Below are 15,078 nucleotides of genomic sequence, written 5' to 3'. Positions count from 1 at the left end.
TCTTAGAGACAAACAGGACTTCCTCAATTTTTGGGTATGCAGGGTACACAGACGTAACAATTATAAATGTAAATTTTGTGATCCGCTTTGATCAATTTGTGTTAGCGATTAGTGGAATATGATTGTATAAATACATAAATAAAAAGTTGACCTGGTCACCTGGTCCCATGCAGAGGTAGCGCCGGTCATGTCCATTGATAATGGGCATTCCACAAATGTAGTCCCTGAAACACACTGTGATTTTCTTCTTCCTGAAGAAATGTTTTTTTTGGGGGGGGTTTTAAACAGCACTGAAAAAATGCTGTTTGGGGCTGCTGAGACAGCAAGCAAATTTTAAATAAAAAAAATCATAGAGATTTTCACAGAAAACTAGAGAGAGATCCATGTCCAATCTTGGTTGAAAAGAGACTGAGGGCGCTTGCGTGGCAATGCCCGAGCTGCAATTCCTGCATGTGGTCAGTAGAGCAAAAGCTCTACTAGTTATGAGAGAAGGATCCACTTGGTGCCACCAGTTGGCATCACTCACAAATAATGGTTAATTCATCCCTGCTTATCGACAGAAAAAAAATCATATAGAGTATAATCCATTCTCATGGAAAAATATAAGATTATCAAATACCAAGAGATACAATCATAGATCAAGAAAATGTGATCTATAGAATTAGTCGTAATTGTTTGGACATCACTGGCCTGATTAAAAAGAACTTTTAAGCTCACCTTGATATGTCGCCTGAATCTACTAAACTGAACAAGCTCCAGAAAGAAGTTTTTTGGCACAATGCAAGTATTAAGAGCACTAGCAATAAATTTGGGATTGAAGTCATACCTAGTGTACCTTGGCTTAAGAGTGAGGTTATTTTTTGTCACTGTATGTGCAAGACAAACCCAATATAAATCTTCTACCTCCAGTTCTGTAAATATATACTCTGTATCCACAGAATCCACCCCCAGCCACCTCCAACAATGTGAACAAAGAAGAAATAGGATATTTTCCTATATACCTCACCAAACAAAAAATATTCAAATTGATAACTAGTAAGTTATATCAGTAACACAAACACCCTCCACTCCCAGGCACATTCTGAAATAATACAAAATCCTGAAAAAAAAAATCCCAATCCCACTCAGGACATATGTATCAAACCTGTTGGAATTGTAGGAGTTGGTGCTGCTATGGTATGGCAGGTTTGCTACAAATTTATTTAAAAAATGTGTACCTGCTTGGTGGGGGGTGGGGGGGGGGGGTCCAGATTTTTAATTTCCATTAGCAACAACCCTACCTATACAAAGGAGGCACTGCAAATAGAAACATAGAAATGACGGCAGAAGAAGACCAAACGGCCCATCCAGTCTGCCCAGCAAGCTATGCACTCTTTTTTTTTTTTTTTTTCTTCTTACTTGTTACGCTTGGCTCTTAGTACCTTTTAGTTCTATTTCCCTTCCACCCCACCATTAATGTAGAGAGCAGTGTTGGAACTGCATCTAATTGAATTTGTAGCTTAGTTAGGGGTAGTAACCGCCTCAATAAGCAAGCTACACCCATGCTTTTGTTTACTCGACTATGTAATTCAGTCCTTGTTGGTTGTTGTCTATATATATGTAGGGATGTCAATCGTTTTTTGACGATTTAAAATATCGTCCGATATATTTTAAATCGTCAAAAATCGTTAGAGGCGCGATACAATAGGAATTCCCCCGATTTATCGTCAAAAATCGTAAATCGGGGGAGGGCAAAGGTAGCGCCGGCGCCATTTTGGTTCCTGTCCTCCGAAGTCACGAGCGCAGGAGATCGCTCCCGGACCCCCGCTGGACCCCCAGGGACTTTTGGCCAGCTTGGGGAGGCCTCCTGACCCCCACAGGACTTGCCAAAAGTCCAGCGGGGTCCGGGAGCGACCTCCTGCACTCGGGCCGTATTGCAAAATGGCGCCGGCCGTATTGCCATATTGCAAAATGGCGCCGGCCGTATTGCTGTTTTGCAATACGGCAATACGGCCCGAGTGCAGGAGGTCGCTCCCGGACCCCCGCTGGACTTTTGGCAAGTCTTGTGGGGGTCAGGAGGCCCCCCCAAGCTGGCCAAAAGTCCCTGGGGGTCCAGCGGGGGTCCGGGAGCGATCTCCTGCGCTTGTGACGTCGGGGGACAGGAACCAAAATGGCGCCGGCGCTACCTTTGCCCTGTCATATGACAGGGCAAAGGTAGCGCCGGCGCCATTTCTATTAACGCAGCCGTGGCCCGAGAGTAGAAGATCACACCGGGACCCCAGGTAATTTAAAACATTTTGGGGGGGTTCGGGAGGGTGGGGGATTTATTTTAAAGGGTCGGGGTGGGTTTTAGGGTTGTTTTAGTGTGCCGGTTTTCCCGCCCTCCCCCGATTTACGATTTAAACAATTTTAAAAAAAACAAAACCGCAAAGATCAGATTCCCTCCCCCCCCAGCCAAAATCGATCGTTAAGACGAACGATCACACGATTCACATCTCTAATATATAGATCCTCTTTTCTACATTGCCCCTGCCGTTGAAGCAGAGAGCTATGCTGGCTATGCGTTGAAAGTGAAGTAACAGACTTTCTCCCCTGCCGTTGAAGCAGAGAGCTATGCTGGCTATGCGTTGAAAGTGAAGTAACAGACTTTCTCCCCTGCCATTGAAGCAGAGAGCTATGCTAGATATGCATTGAAAGTAAAGTATCAGGCTTATTTGGTTTGGGGGTAGTAATCGCCGTAACAAGCAAGCTACACCCCGCTGTTTTGTGAATGTAAATTAATATTAATTAATGTAATATTAAATATTACACTGGGCCCTAGAACACCAATATACTTCCTGTTGGGAAAACACAAGAAGACTGCTACAGATCCCTACACATTGGCAAAATACCTCAGCTCAGTCAAGCTTGCAGAACACAGACCCTACTAGTGAACTGGAGAAAGGGGGAGGAAGAGAAGAGGGTGGATGGGAAAGAGGTTTCTAGGATCAAGAAGACATCTAGATTGGGGGAGTTAGCTGTCCCTACCCCTACTCTGGGCCCGTTCCCACTCATGTTCCACCACCTCTCTAGCCTTTCTTTCTCTCTCACCTCCAATCCCCTTTCTCATACACATACACAGCCAGCCCCCTCCCCTGGCCCACCAGTTTGCAAGGCTGCTCCTTGTCAGTCATTCACCCCCCCGCCCCCCGCCCAAACAACTAGCCTAGCCCTCCCTAGCCAGCCTGTCCACAACCAATGATTTCCTCCTCATAAGCCAGCTAGCCAACCTGACCCTCACCCCCTAGCCTGCAAGCTATTTCCTTTATCCAGACAGTCTCAAGCCTTGCCCCTCCAGTCAGTTTGTCACCAACCAACCATTTCCTCCCCTTTAGCCAGCCAGCCAGGCTGACCTCCCCAGTCTGCAAGCTAGTTCCCCTTACTTGACAGCCTAATGCCTCGACTCCACTCCAGCCAGCCTCCAGTCTGAAGCTCCCCTAGTCAGCCTGCCTTCCACATCAAATCGGTCCCTTGCATTGCAGTCTCTCCTATACCATCTCAGAAGTGCTGCTGCCAGTACCATAGAATTTTCTTGTGAGCTTGAGCACGTGGGAGCCTGTCTTCTCGCATTGAAACTGAGACTGCACATCAGTGTGAGAATGCAGAGAGCAATTTAATACCAGAACCAACACTTCCAGACTGGCATGGCAGAAAAATTGGTCAGGACGGGGCCTGGGCAGCCCACTTTGTTTCAATACCTATGACTGACTAGTCTTCAGGTACTGTGGCTATTTTTAATGACTACCACTAACAGGTATGCAGTTTCACATTTGAATTCTTTCAGAACTCTGGGGTGAATACCATCCAGTTCTGGTGATGTGATACTCTGAGGATTGTAAATGTATTTATTTATGAAACATTTTTTAATCCCTCATTTCAATGCTCAAAGCAATGTACAAAAAACATACATAAAAACATAAAACTAAAAAACACTGTACTTACATATCAACATAAGACTAACAGCTACAAACTGTACAATTCCTATTCATGACTTAGAGCTCCCTTTACTAGGAACTGCCAACCAGATGTATATGGCCCCATATTCCTAAAAAAAAAAAAGCCATCCCCCCAACTTAATAAACCACTACCTACAGCATCACATTTAGAGCTCTGCTCACTGTTACATCTTCCATTTTTAAGTGAATTGTTGCAGTTCTGGAACATCATCATCATCATCATCAAAGAATGTTTTTGGTATAGCTATCTCCCAGCATCCTCCCCCCAAAAAGACTGAAGCAAATAATTCATTGAGTTTTTTGGCTATAGCCTTTTCATCCCTGACTACCCCTTTTTTTTTTTTTTACTCCTTGGTCATCTAGCAGTCCAGCTATCTCCCTTTGACTTCTTGCTTCAAATATACTTGAAAATGCTTTAATTAGTTTTTGCCTATATAGCAAACTTCTTTTCAAATTCTTAGTCTGCCTTATTAATGTTTTACATTGAACTTGCCAGTGCTTATACTCATTCCTATTCTGCTTATTGGATCTGCTTTCCATTTTCTGAAAGATGTACTTTTGGTTTTAATTGCTTCTGTCACCTCACCATTTAACCATTCTGGCAGTTGTTGGGTCTTTCTTTCTTTCTTTTTTTTTTTTTTTATAATTCAAAGTTTATTATTTTCACAGTAAACAAATATAAAATATCAACCTTACAGTAATAGCTATTCTCATTAACATCTTTGTATCGTATAAGTGTTGGGATTACATATACCATTTTCATTCCTAATAACCCCTATCCCTCTCCATCCCTTCCCATAGCAGTATTATCCTGGGGGAAATACAGTAAAATAAAATCTAATACATTCAAATGAAATACACAGAAATAAAGGGGCTATGATCTAAGCAACATGTTTCTGTTGTGGCATACAGTGATTTCTTTCTTCCCCAAATGGTTGCCCCATTGTCCGTTACTATTAATCTTTCTTGCTTAAACATTGTTTCCATAGTACATAAGGTGACCAGATACTATTGAATTTTGATACACATTTATGTAAATTGGCAGAAATCTTATATAACACATATATATGATCTACTTTATCTTGAGTATAGGGGATGGTGGGAGCTAGTGGCATTTTCCAATGGAAAGCTATAGCTCGCTTAGCCACTATACATATAGCTCTCACCAAGGATTGTTCGTATTTCCCTATATGGGCCTTCGGAACATGCAATAAAGCATTCTCGGGGTGCATTGCTATTTGCTTATGTATCATCTGTTCTATCCAATCCTGCAATGCTTTCCAATAATTTTGTATGATAGGACACTCCCACCAAAGATGTATAAAGGAACCTATGGTGTGACACCCTTTCCAACAATTTTGGGGGTAATTAGCATTGAATGCATGGAAGCGGAACAGAGTTAAATACCATCTAAATAAGACTTTATAGCTCTTTTCGATCAGTTGTGAGGAGATGAGTCCCTTAGCAATGTTAGCATATATGGCCAGCCATTGTTCTGTGGAAATGTCTATTTGGAGTTCCTATTCCCAATATAGGCTGGCTTGACCAGTAGGTTCTTATTCAAATAATTATAAATTTTGGATATCATGCCCTTTACAGGTCCCGCATGTTTGCACAATGATTCAAAATATGGAACTCCCTGACCAAGATGCTCTCCGATCTTTTCTTGCATCGCATAGTGGCATAGCTGGATATAGGTGAATATCACCTGGTCAGGCACGCCATACTTGGTTTGCAGTTCTGGGAAACGTAATCCATCAAGGTTCCAGACATGCTCCCATCGTGTGATCCCTAGGGATTGCCACTGTTTGAAGGCTGAGTTTGTGTGCCCAGGGACAAATTGCGGATAATACAGAAGGGAAGTTCTATAATAATATTCCCTCGTCCCCACCAGGGAGGTTTTCTATTTATCCCATTCCCAATAACAGCCATCAGTGATGATGGTTTCAGGGTGGGTAGCCTTCTGGACCTCTTAGGTTGCCATATAAAGGAAAATAAGAATTGCGTCCCTACCAAGGATTGTACCAATGCACACCTGACTTTTTATCCTTGCTATGCCAGTCTGTAATCACAAGTAAATGTGCAGCTGCATGGTACCAAGATAAGTTCGGTACCCCTAGCCCTCCTCTGGATCCAGGTAAGTATAAGACCCTCCTAGCCACTCTTGGGCATTTGCCACCCCAAATAAAATTAAATAATTTGGTCTGCCGGGCCATTGATTGGGAGTGTCTGAAATAGGTATGTAATTCCTATTTCAGACACTCCCATTTTTACTGTTGCTATGCACCCTAGCCAAGAGATATGGTACCTACTCCACTCTTCCATATCCTTGCCCAGTTTCACCATAAGGGGTGTATAGTTTATATTAAAGAGGTCCTCTTGAATGCTGATGTATATCCCTAAATATATAATTTTGGAGTTGGCCCATGTGAATGGCATGTGTTTTTTTAAGGGCCTGTGTCTCTACGGGCGGAACTGTAATGTTTAGAATTTTGGACTTGTCCCAATTAATACGGAAGCCAGCCACTGAGCTGAATGCTTCCAACTCTTGAACGGTGTTGGGTAGGGAGTCTTTTGGGATTGGTGAGAGTGATAAGCACATCATTCGCAAACAAGGAGAGCTTAGAGGAATAAGTCCCCATCTCTATTCCAGTAATAGCTTTATTGTCCCTAATTTTAGTTGCGAGTGGTTTGAGAAAAATAGTGAATAAAATAGGAGAAAGGGGGCAGCCCTGCCTCGTGCCTCAACCAACCACAAACAAAGCAGAGTAGCCTCCATTTACTTTTATACTGGCTTTAGGGATATGGTATAGTTGCCATATCCAGCATTGGAAGAAGTTGCCAAATTGCATCTTCTGGAGTACATGGAAGAGAAATGGCCAATGCACTAAGTCAAAAGCTTTCTCTGCATCCAATGATAGGAAAAGAGATGGGATTTTACAGCTTTTCACCAACCACATTATATCTATTATTTTTTTGGATATTGTCCGCTGCCATGCGCCCAGGTATGAAACCTGCTTGGTCTGAGTGTATGAGGTTAGCGATGAAGCAGTTTAATCTGGAAGCCAATATCTTCGCTAACAGTTTTAGATTGATATTTAGCAAAGATATGGGCCGATATGATCCGCATACCGTTGGGTCTCTGCCTGGTTTGGCTAATATTTCACAATACAAAACTCTGACCATTCTTCATCGTTCATTACACAATCTCAACCACACATGGCTAGACGAAATACCTCGTCTCCGCACCTCTGACCGCCCCACTAGAAGCACCCTTGCAGGCACCCTACACACACCCTCTCTCAAGTCTGCGCATCTGTCCATCACCAGAGAGAGGGCCTTCTCCATCGCTGGTACTTCCCTCTGGAACTCCCTCCCCACGCCACTCTGTCTAGAGCCATCCCTGCACAAATTCAAAAAAGGAGTCAAAACATGACTCTTCAAGCAGGCCTACCCTGACCCTAACCAAACATAGACTTTTCTCCCTCTCTGCACCTCCTTTTTAGCATCCTTCCTTCCGCCCGCCCGCCCTATCTCACACTATCTCACCCTGCTCTCCTCCCACCCCTAACTCTTCCTAAACTCCCTCCTGCCCGCCACCTCCCTTTCTCTCATGCACTCTACTAACAGCCAAAGCTCTCTAACTTACAATGATACAGATATTGATGTATAAAATATACATACCCTTTATAGCCACATCCATGGTAATAATGTAACATAAGTTGTATATAGCTTTTACATAAGATGTACATAGTTATTTCTACAGTTACTTTTACAGTTACTTTACTTTGCTTCTCTCTGGTCTATTACCTATGTACCCAGTTTCCCCTTCCTCCTATTATCAGATTGTATTTTCCTCCTTTCAGTTCAATGTAAACAGACATGATGTGCCTTACGAATGTCGGTATAAAAAAGCCTATAAATAAGTAATATGGTTATACCGGCTAAGTTGGAATTGGGAGGTAATTACCATGGGGGATATTACCATGTCTCTATTTTTTTTTATAAAATAATGGTGTGTAGCCATCTAAGCCCAGTGATTTTCCCAATTTTAGAGATTTTATAGCACTTCCTGTTGCGCTGGAGGTGGACCCTTGGCCTGGCGCAGGATTGGTACGGCCCTCTGAGGGATCCCAGAGGGCGCCTGCCGCCAGGAGGCGGAGCACATGAGGAGACAGAGGCTGTCAGAGATTTCACCAATAACGGTCCGGGGGCTCCGCGGGTTGAACCCTTGGATTCCTGGACTGCCTGGACTTAGGTGGGCCTCTGGGGGTCTCCCGAAGAGATGACAGAAAGGTGTGCCCACCATGAGAAGGGGTGCGTGGCTGTTGGAGAACAGGCAAGCTAGACTGGAACCGAGAGTACCGGAGACCACGAGTACAAGGCAGGAACTGAAGGTCCTCCGGGTAGGATAGGCAGTTCCTAGTGGTCCAGCTCGAAGAAGGCTGCGGGCAGCATCAGAGCAGGCAGGCCTAGTGGTCACAGGAGAAGCGAAGAGCGTGTCCGAATGGGAGCGCAAGGGTCAAAGCCAGGGTATCCATTTGAGAATGGTCAGCCAAAGCAAGGGTCAGTTCCAGGTATCAATCCAAGTGTGGTCAGAGGCAAGCAGAGGTCAGTTCTGGGTATCAGCCCGAGCGTGGTCAGAGGCAAGCAGAGGTCAGTACCGGGTATCAGTCCAAGCGTGGTCAGAGGCAAGCAGAGGTCAGTTTTGGGTATCAGTCCGAGTGTGGTCAGAGGCAAGCCAGAGGTCAGTACCGAGTATCAGTCCAAGCGTGGTCAGAGGCAAGCAGAGGTCAGTTTTGGGTATCAGTCCGAGTGTGGTCAGAGGCAAGCAGAGGTCAGTACCGAGTATCAGTCCAAGCGTGGTCAGAGGCAAGCCGAGGTCAGTACCGGGTTTCAGTCCGAGAAAATACAACCTGGGTAGTGGAACATGGAACAGGACTCAGGAACAGACGCTGGAACACAGGAAGGACCACGGGAACACAGGAGCAATGCAGGAACACTGGAACAAGAACAAGGACAGCAACTAGCTTCACACTGAGGTGATGACCCATTTGCCAAGGCGAGGTTCTGGGGAAAGGGCCTTGCCTTATATACGGAGTTCAGGTGACATCATCAGGAGGTGCCCGGGCTGAGGTTCCCGCCTTTGGCCCTTTAAAGGACGGGGTGTTGGCCACACGCGCCTAGGGGCAGAGCCGAGGATGCGGAGCCCCTGTGGGAGCTCCGCTGAGAGGCCTGAGCAACGGAGGGAGCCGGAGTCACCGGGGTAGGCGCCGGGGATGCCAGGGACTGGCAGCCGTGGCAAGGGAGGATGGACCAGAACCTGCGGAGGGGAGCCCGAGGTGAGCAGGCCCGGTCGTTGCACCAGCGCGGCTGGGACACACAGCACTTGCTACCTCAGCCTCTGTAATCTCTTTGTCTAAGAACTCTTTTTGAGTTTCTGTGAGAGAAATTAGGTTTATTTGGTTCAGATAATTGTCAATAGCAGCTTGTTGGATGTTAGTATCTGCTGCGTAGAAGTCCTTATAAAACTGGGTAAATCGCTTCCTAATATCCTGATAATCTGTCAGTAGCTGCCCCATATTGTCCTTGATTTTGGTCACGTTATTTTGTGTAACCCGTTTGCGGAGTTGGTTTGCCAAGAGTTTGCCGGCCTTGTTTCCCCCCTCAAAATCTCTGGCAGGTGTGCAATATCGGCAGAGTCTAAATGGTTTAGTTGTTGGCGTGTTAATCTCCGCCCAGATGAGACCAAAAATCTACACTCTTATATCCCAAGAAAATCTCACCCTATTGTGTATTTTGTAAGAAACAATGTGTTGAAAAATAATTTGTTACTTTTCGAAACATGGCCGTGTTGGGAGCATTCGAGAGAGAAGTCTTAGCGACACGTAAAATTTGATTGGCGTCAGAAATTAAAAAGGAGAGATTTAACTCTGTTAAGTTTGTGATAAGAGATCCGCATTTAACATCAAACAGCTTTAGGCGGCAGCAAAAGTGGATTTGAGAAAGATATATGATCAATGTTTTCAGACCAAATGAATATTTATTCAGTTCCAATGATTTGATGAAGATACAAAGTTTAACAATAAGGAAGTATTCGGGTTGAATAATGTGATCACGGACAAAGATAAAATCTATCCGATAGGAGCAAAAATATTATACAGAATTGTAGAAACATTGGAAAACATCACAGTTTGAACTTTGTATAAACAAATAAAAAAGAAACAAGGAATAACATTGGAAATTGAAATATTTTTTAATTTTGATGAAGATATTTAACAGGCGGACTTTGGGATATGGTTAAGAGGATTTATTGATTGATATATAATCATTTTTTTAAAACAATTAAAAAAGTTGAATAAAAAAGCGAGTGGGAGGGTGGTAAGTTGATGATTATAATACAAAAATTGAAGTAAGGCCATGGAGGCATGCATCAAAATATATGAAACTTACCCCTTTCCGCAAAAAAATTTTTTTAACAAATTATTTTTCAACACATTGTTTCTTACAAAATACACAATAGGGTGAGATTTTCTTGGGATATATTAGTTGTTGGCATAACATTGCCAGTTTTTTATAATCTGCGTTGGAGAGAGAATTTTTATGGCTTTGTTCCAGTCTTATAAGCTGCTGTATTATCATCTCACGTTCTCTCATGTTTTTGCGCTTTATACAGGTGGCCCTGGAGATTAAATGACCTGGAGTACCGCTTTTAGGCAGCCCCATCGCACTGGTGGTGTTATTTTTGCATCTCTAATGAGTTCTAAATATTCAGCTATTATCCCCTCTAATTTTCTAGTAAAATCAGTATCTTCTAATAGCGCATCGTTTAGCCACCAATATTGTGATCCCCTATCAGAAGTATTAAGGGAGATTGAGGCCCAGACCATGGTCTGACCATGTCATTAGGTCAATTTCTACCTGACTCGTTTTGTTTGCTAGGCCTTTATCTATAAAAAGCAAATCAATGCATGAGTATGATTGAGCGGCTGAGTAAAATGTAAAGTTCCGTGATCTGGGAAACCTGGAACGCCAAATGTCAAGTAGGTTCTCCTGTTTTATTATGCGCTTCAGAGCTGTTCGCGCTATTCTCGGAGTACAACTAAATCCTGTGGAGGTATCCTGGTTTGGATTTAGTGTTATATTAAAGTCTCCCCCCATGATTATGGTGCCTTCTGCCTTGTCATTTATGAACTTACCCAAATTGACAAAGAACCTTTCCTGATGGCTATTGGGCGCATAGACACTAATAAGTGTGTATGTTGTTCCTCCCCTTATTATATTTATTAGCATGTATCTGCCCTCCATGTCTGCATAGCTCGACTTAAGTTCAAAAACCACATCTTTCCGTATTAATATTCCTATCCCCGCATACCTTACTGTTTGTGAACTTGCCCAAAAAAATCTAAATCCACCTATGTAGGTAATACCAAATATCATATAATCAAGAACCCACATCCACCTTAAACAAATCTCAACCAATATTTTTTTTCTTTTTGTTTAGCTTTTTTTTCACAATTTTTTATATCTAAAAAATATATTAAAGTGTATAGTGGTCGTTTCATAAATATGAATCGAATGTACCATCCAGGTTACCCCTGTTCTTTATTTTAATCATGAACAAACCACCATCCACCCACTTGTTTTTTAATTGTTTTTCAAAAATTCAAAAAAATTTACTTATCAATTGTAAAATGAGAACAGTTCGCCACTGTAATATCTGGAGAAAATGTTTTTATATTTTATTCCTTTATATTTAAAAGTTACTTATTTGAATGTTACTTGAACATATTCCAATATGAAAAGAGTACTTAGCTGTATGAACACCAAGGAATGCAATGCTGAACAGGAACTCCACAGTAGCACTTAAGCCCGACATGGCCAAGTTTTGAAAACAAATTCTTCTTCAGGGGATACCGCTCAGGTTTGACCCATGTCAGCTCCCAATCTTATATCTCAATTTTATCTGTGTTTTAATTCCTTTCTCTATGGTATTTTCATTCTTTAGTAGCTCATGTGCTGCCTTGATCTTCTTTCAAAATGGCGAACCTAAGTTCCCATTCACGGCGTCCTCTTTTTAAAGGGACCAAATCATGTGACCACCTACTGACATCAATGAAACCAACGTTAGCTCTTAAAGTGTTTATATTGAACAATAATTGAAATCATCAAATCACAACAATGACGACCAGTCAACCCGGTCATTTAATCCACATGGATGTTCAGTTTTCAATTTATGAATCCAGTACTGTTCTCTGTAATTGAGTAGAGACAGAATGTCAGCAAACAGGGCCTTACTAACCATTTTCTCCAAGACCGTCCACCTTAAATCTTCAAAATTGTGTCCTCGTTCCATACAATGCTCGACCAACGGTGCTGAAAGTATATTATTCTTAATCCTTGATCTTTGTTCCAACATGCGTGCTTTCACTGGTCTTTATGTTCGCCCTACCTATACTTTAGGACAAGCACAAAAGATCGTGTACATTACATTGGTCGTAGTGTAATCTGTTAACTCTGTGTGCTTCACTTTCCATCCAGTGTTTGGATTTACCCATATTTCTCCTTCGATCGTAGTGTCACAAACCGTACAGGAACCACATTTGAGGTGACCACCTCGTGTAGGCAAAATGGGACAACTGATCTTTAAATTCTCCCTTATTACCTTCTCTCGAATGTTGCAAACGTGAGTGGTCGCAAAAATCGGAATATCCTTAAAAACCTCATGGAAGACCAACACATGCCAGTGTTTTTTGATTGATGCAATTATAGCTGAGGTTGAAGTACTCTGCTGTAACACATAAACCAACAATGACTGATCTTTCCAAACACTGTACTTTAAAAGTTGTTCACGGTCACTGTATTTGACTCTTGTATATGCCTGTCTACCTTAGATGGATAGTCCCGGCTTTTAAATCTCTCCACTAACAACACTGCTTGTTTCTCAAACTCCTCATTAGAGGAGCAAATGCATTTAATTCTAAAAAATTGAGAAACCGGTAATCCTTTTTTAAATGAAGGAGAATGATGGCTGTGGTATCACAATAGATTTGTTTCTATCAGTCATTTTCCTGTTCACTGTAGTTGTAAATTGTTGTCCTTGAATCAATATCAACACATCTAAATAAGCAATGCTGGTATCACTGTATTGATAAGTAAAGCACAAATTTTTATCCAGTGAATTAATCCAAATTATGAATTCATCCAGTAAATCTCTTGAAGCATTCCAAATTATGAAAACATCAATGTAGCAATACCACCTAATAATTTTAGACCACCACTGGGACCCATATACAAATTTGTCTTCAAAGTCCGCCACATATAAATTGGCTACTGAAGGGGACAGTTGTGTTCCATGCCCGCGGCTGACCGCGGGCACGGCCCCCTACCTTGTCTGCTTGACCAGACCGCCGGCGGCAGGGTTGGGGCAGACTGCCCCACGTTTAGGCCCGGTGCCCCCCCCGCGCGTCGGCGCAGGCCTCTGGGCTAGCCGTCGGGTCTAGAGCTGTCCCTGCTCCTCCCTCGCGGCAGCTGCTGCTTTCCTCCGCGGTCCAGGACCCAAGATGACCACCACCATCTTAGGTGCGAGGCCGCGCCTCCTCACTAGATTTAAAGGGACCTCGTCCCTTTAATTGCTCACAGCTGATTCCTATCCACAGGGCCAGAGGAAGTATAAAAGGAGACTTCCTCTGACCATTCCTTGACTTGGCAACTTCGTTGTTCGTCAAGTCTGCTTGCTTCGGTGAGTTCCAGTGTCTTGATTCCTTGTTCCTGCTTCGTCTTGGTATTCCTGGTTCCTGACTTCGGATCGGCTAGTGGTGATTTCTGGTATTGACTTCGGATCGGCTAGCGGTGATTCCTGGTATTGACTTCGGACTGGCAAGCGGTGATTCTCTGGTGTGTGACTTTGGACTGGCAAGTGGTGATCCCTCGACGTGTGACCTCGGACTGGTAAATGGTGACCCTCTGGCACTTGACCTTGGACTTCTCCCTGACCATTGCCTCCAAGGGCCCACCTAAGTCCCAGCGGCCCGGGTCCCTACGGGCTCCTCCCGGGGGGACCACGGGCTTCCAGGGGTGAAGCTCCAGTCAGCCCTTGCACCGTACGTCTGTTCTTTGACCTCTCAAAGGTCCACCTAAGTCCCAGTGGTCCGGGTCCCTACAGGCTCCTCCTGGGGGGACCGCGGACTTCCAGTGGCGAAGACACCTCCGTTCCTCGTCACCTCCGTTCCTCCTTCACCTGCCTGCACAGTTGCGTCACCTGCTTGCACAGTTGCATCACCTGACTGCACAGTTGCGTCTGTCTACAGTGCCGAGGGTCAGCTGGTCACATCTTCTGTTCCTGCCTCGCCACCTGACGGGAGAACCTACGAATCTTCCTCCAAGGTATACCATCCTCTCGTCGGCCCAAGGGTCCACAAGCCTGAGCATAACAGGGACAGTGAGGACCCCATTGGTATTCCGGGATTCTGATGGTAAAAACTCCTCCTTGAAGACGAAATAATTATTAAATAGGACCAATCTTGACAACAGCACTAAAAAATCGGCCGGAATCCTAGAAGGCCCCTGATGATGTTTCAAAGTCTCTGTGACAATCTCCAACGCTGCCTGTTGAGGAATACACGTATACAATGATTGTATGTCCATAGTGACCAAGAACACTGGCCCTTCACCCACCTCTACCTCTGACAAATTAGTTAAACAATGAATGGTGTCCTTTAAATATGAGGCTTTTTGCATCACTGCTGGTTGTAGGAATTGGTCTACAAATATCGCTGGAGGTTCCAACACTGTACCTGTCAGCGATACTGTGGGATGAATCGGGGGATTTTTCAAATCCTTATGAACTTTGGGGAAGCTATAGATCACAGGAACTTTTGGATACTTCACTACTAAAAAATCTTTTACTTTGTCCATCAAAAACTTGATAGAATCCACCATCTCTTTCACCTGATCGATCAATCCAGCTGTCAGATCATTTTGTATTTTACTATAGAAATTCTTGTTTAGATGTTCAATCAGCCTACGCTCATATGTTGTAATGTCCTGTATCACGATTGCCCCCCCCCCCCCCCCCAATCCGCTGGTTTAATGACCAATTCCT

This window comes from Rhinatrema bivittatum, chromosome 3 (assembly GCF_901001135.1).
Source record: "Rhinatrema bivittatum chromosome 3, aRhiBiv1.1, whole genome shotgun sequence".
NCBI classification, from domain to species: domain Eukaryota; kingdom Metazoa; phylum Chordata; class Amphibia; order Gymnophiona; family Rhinatrematidae; genus Rhinatrema; species Rhinatrema bivittatum.
This window is presented reverse-complemented; position numbering follows the sequence as displayed.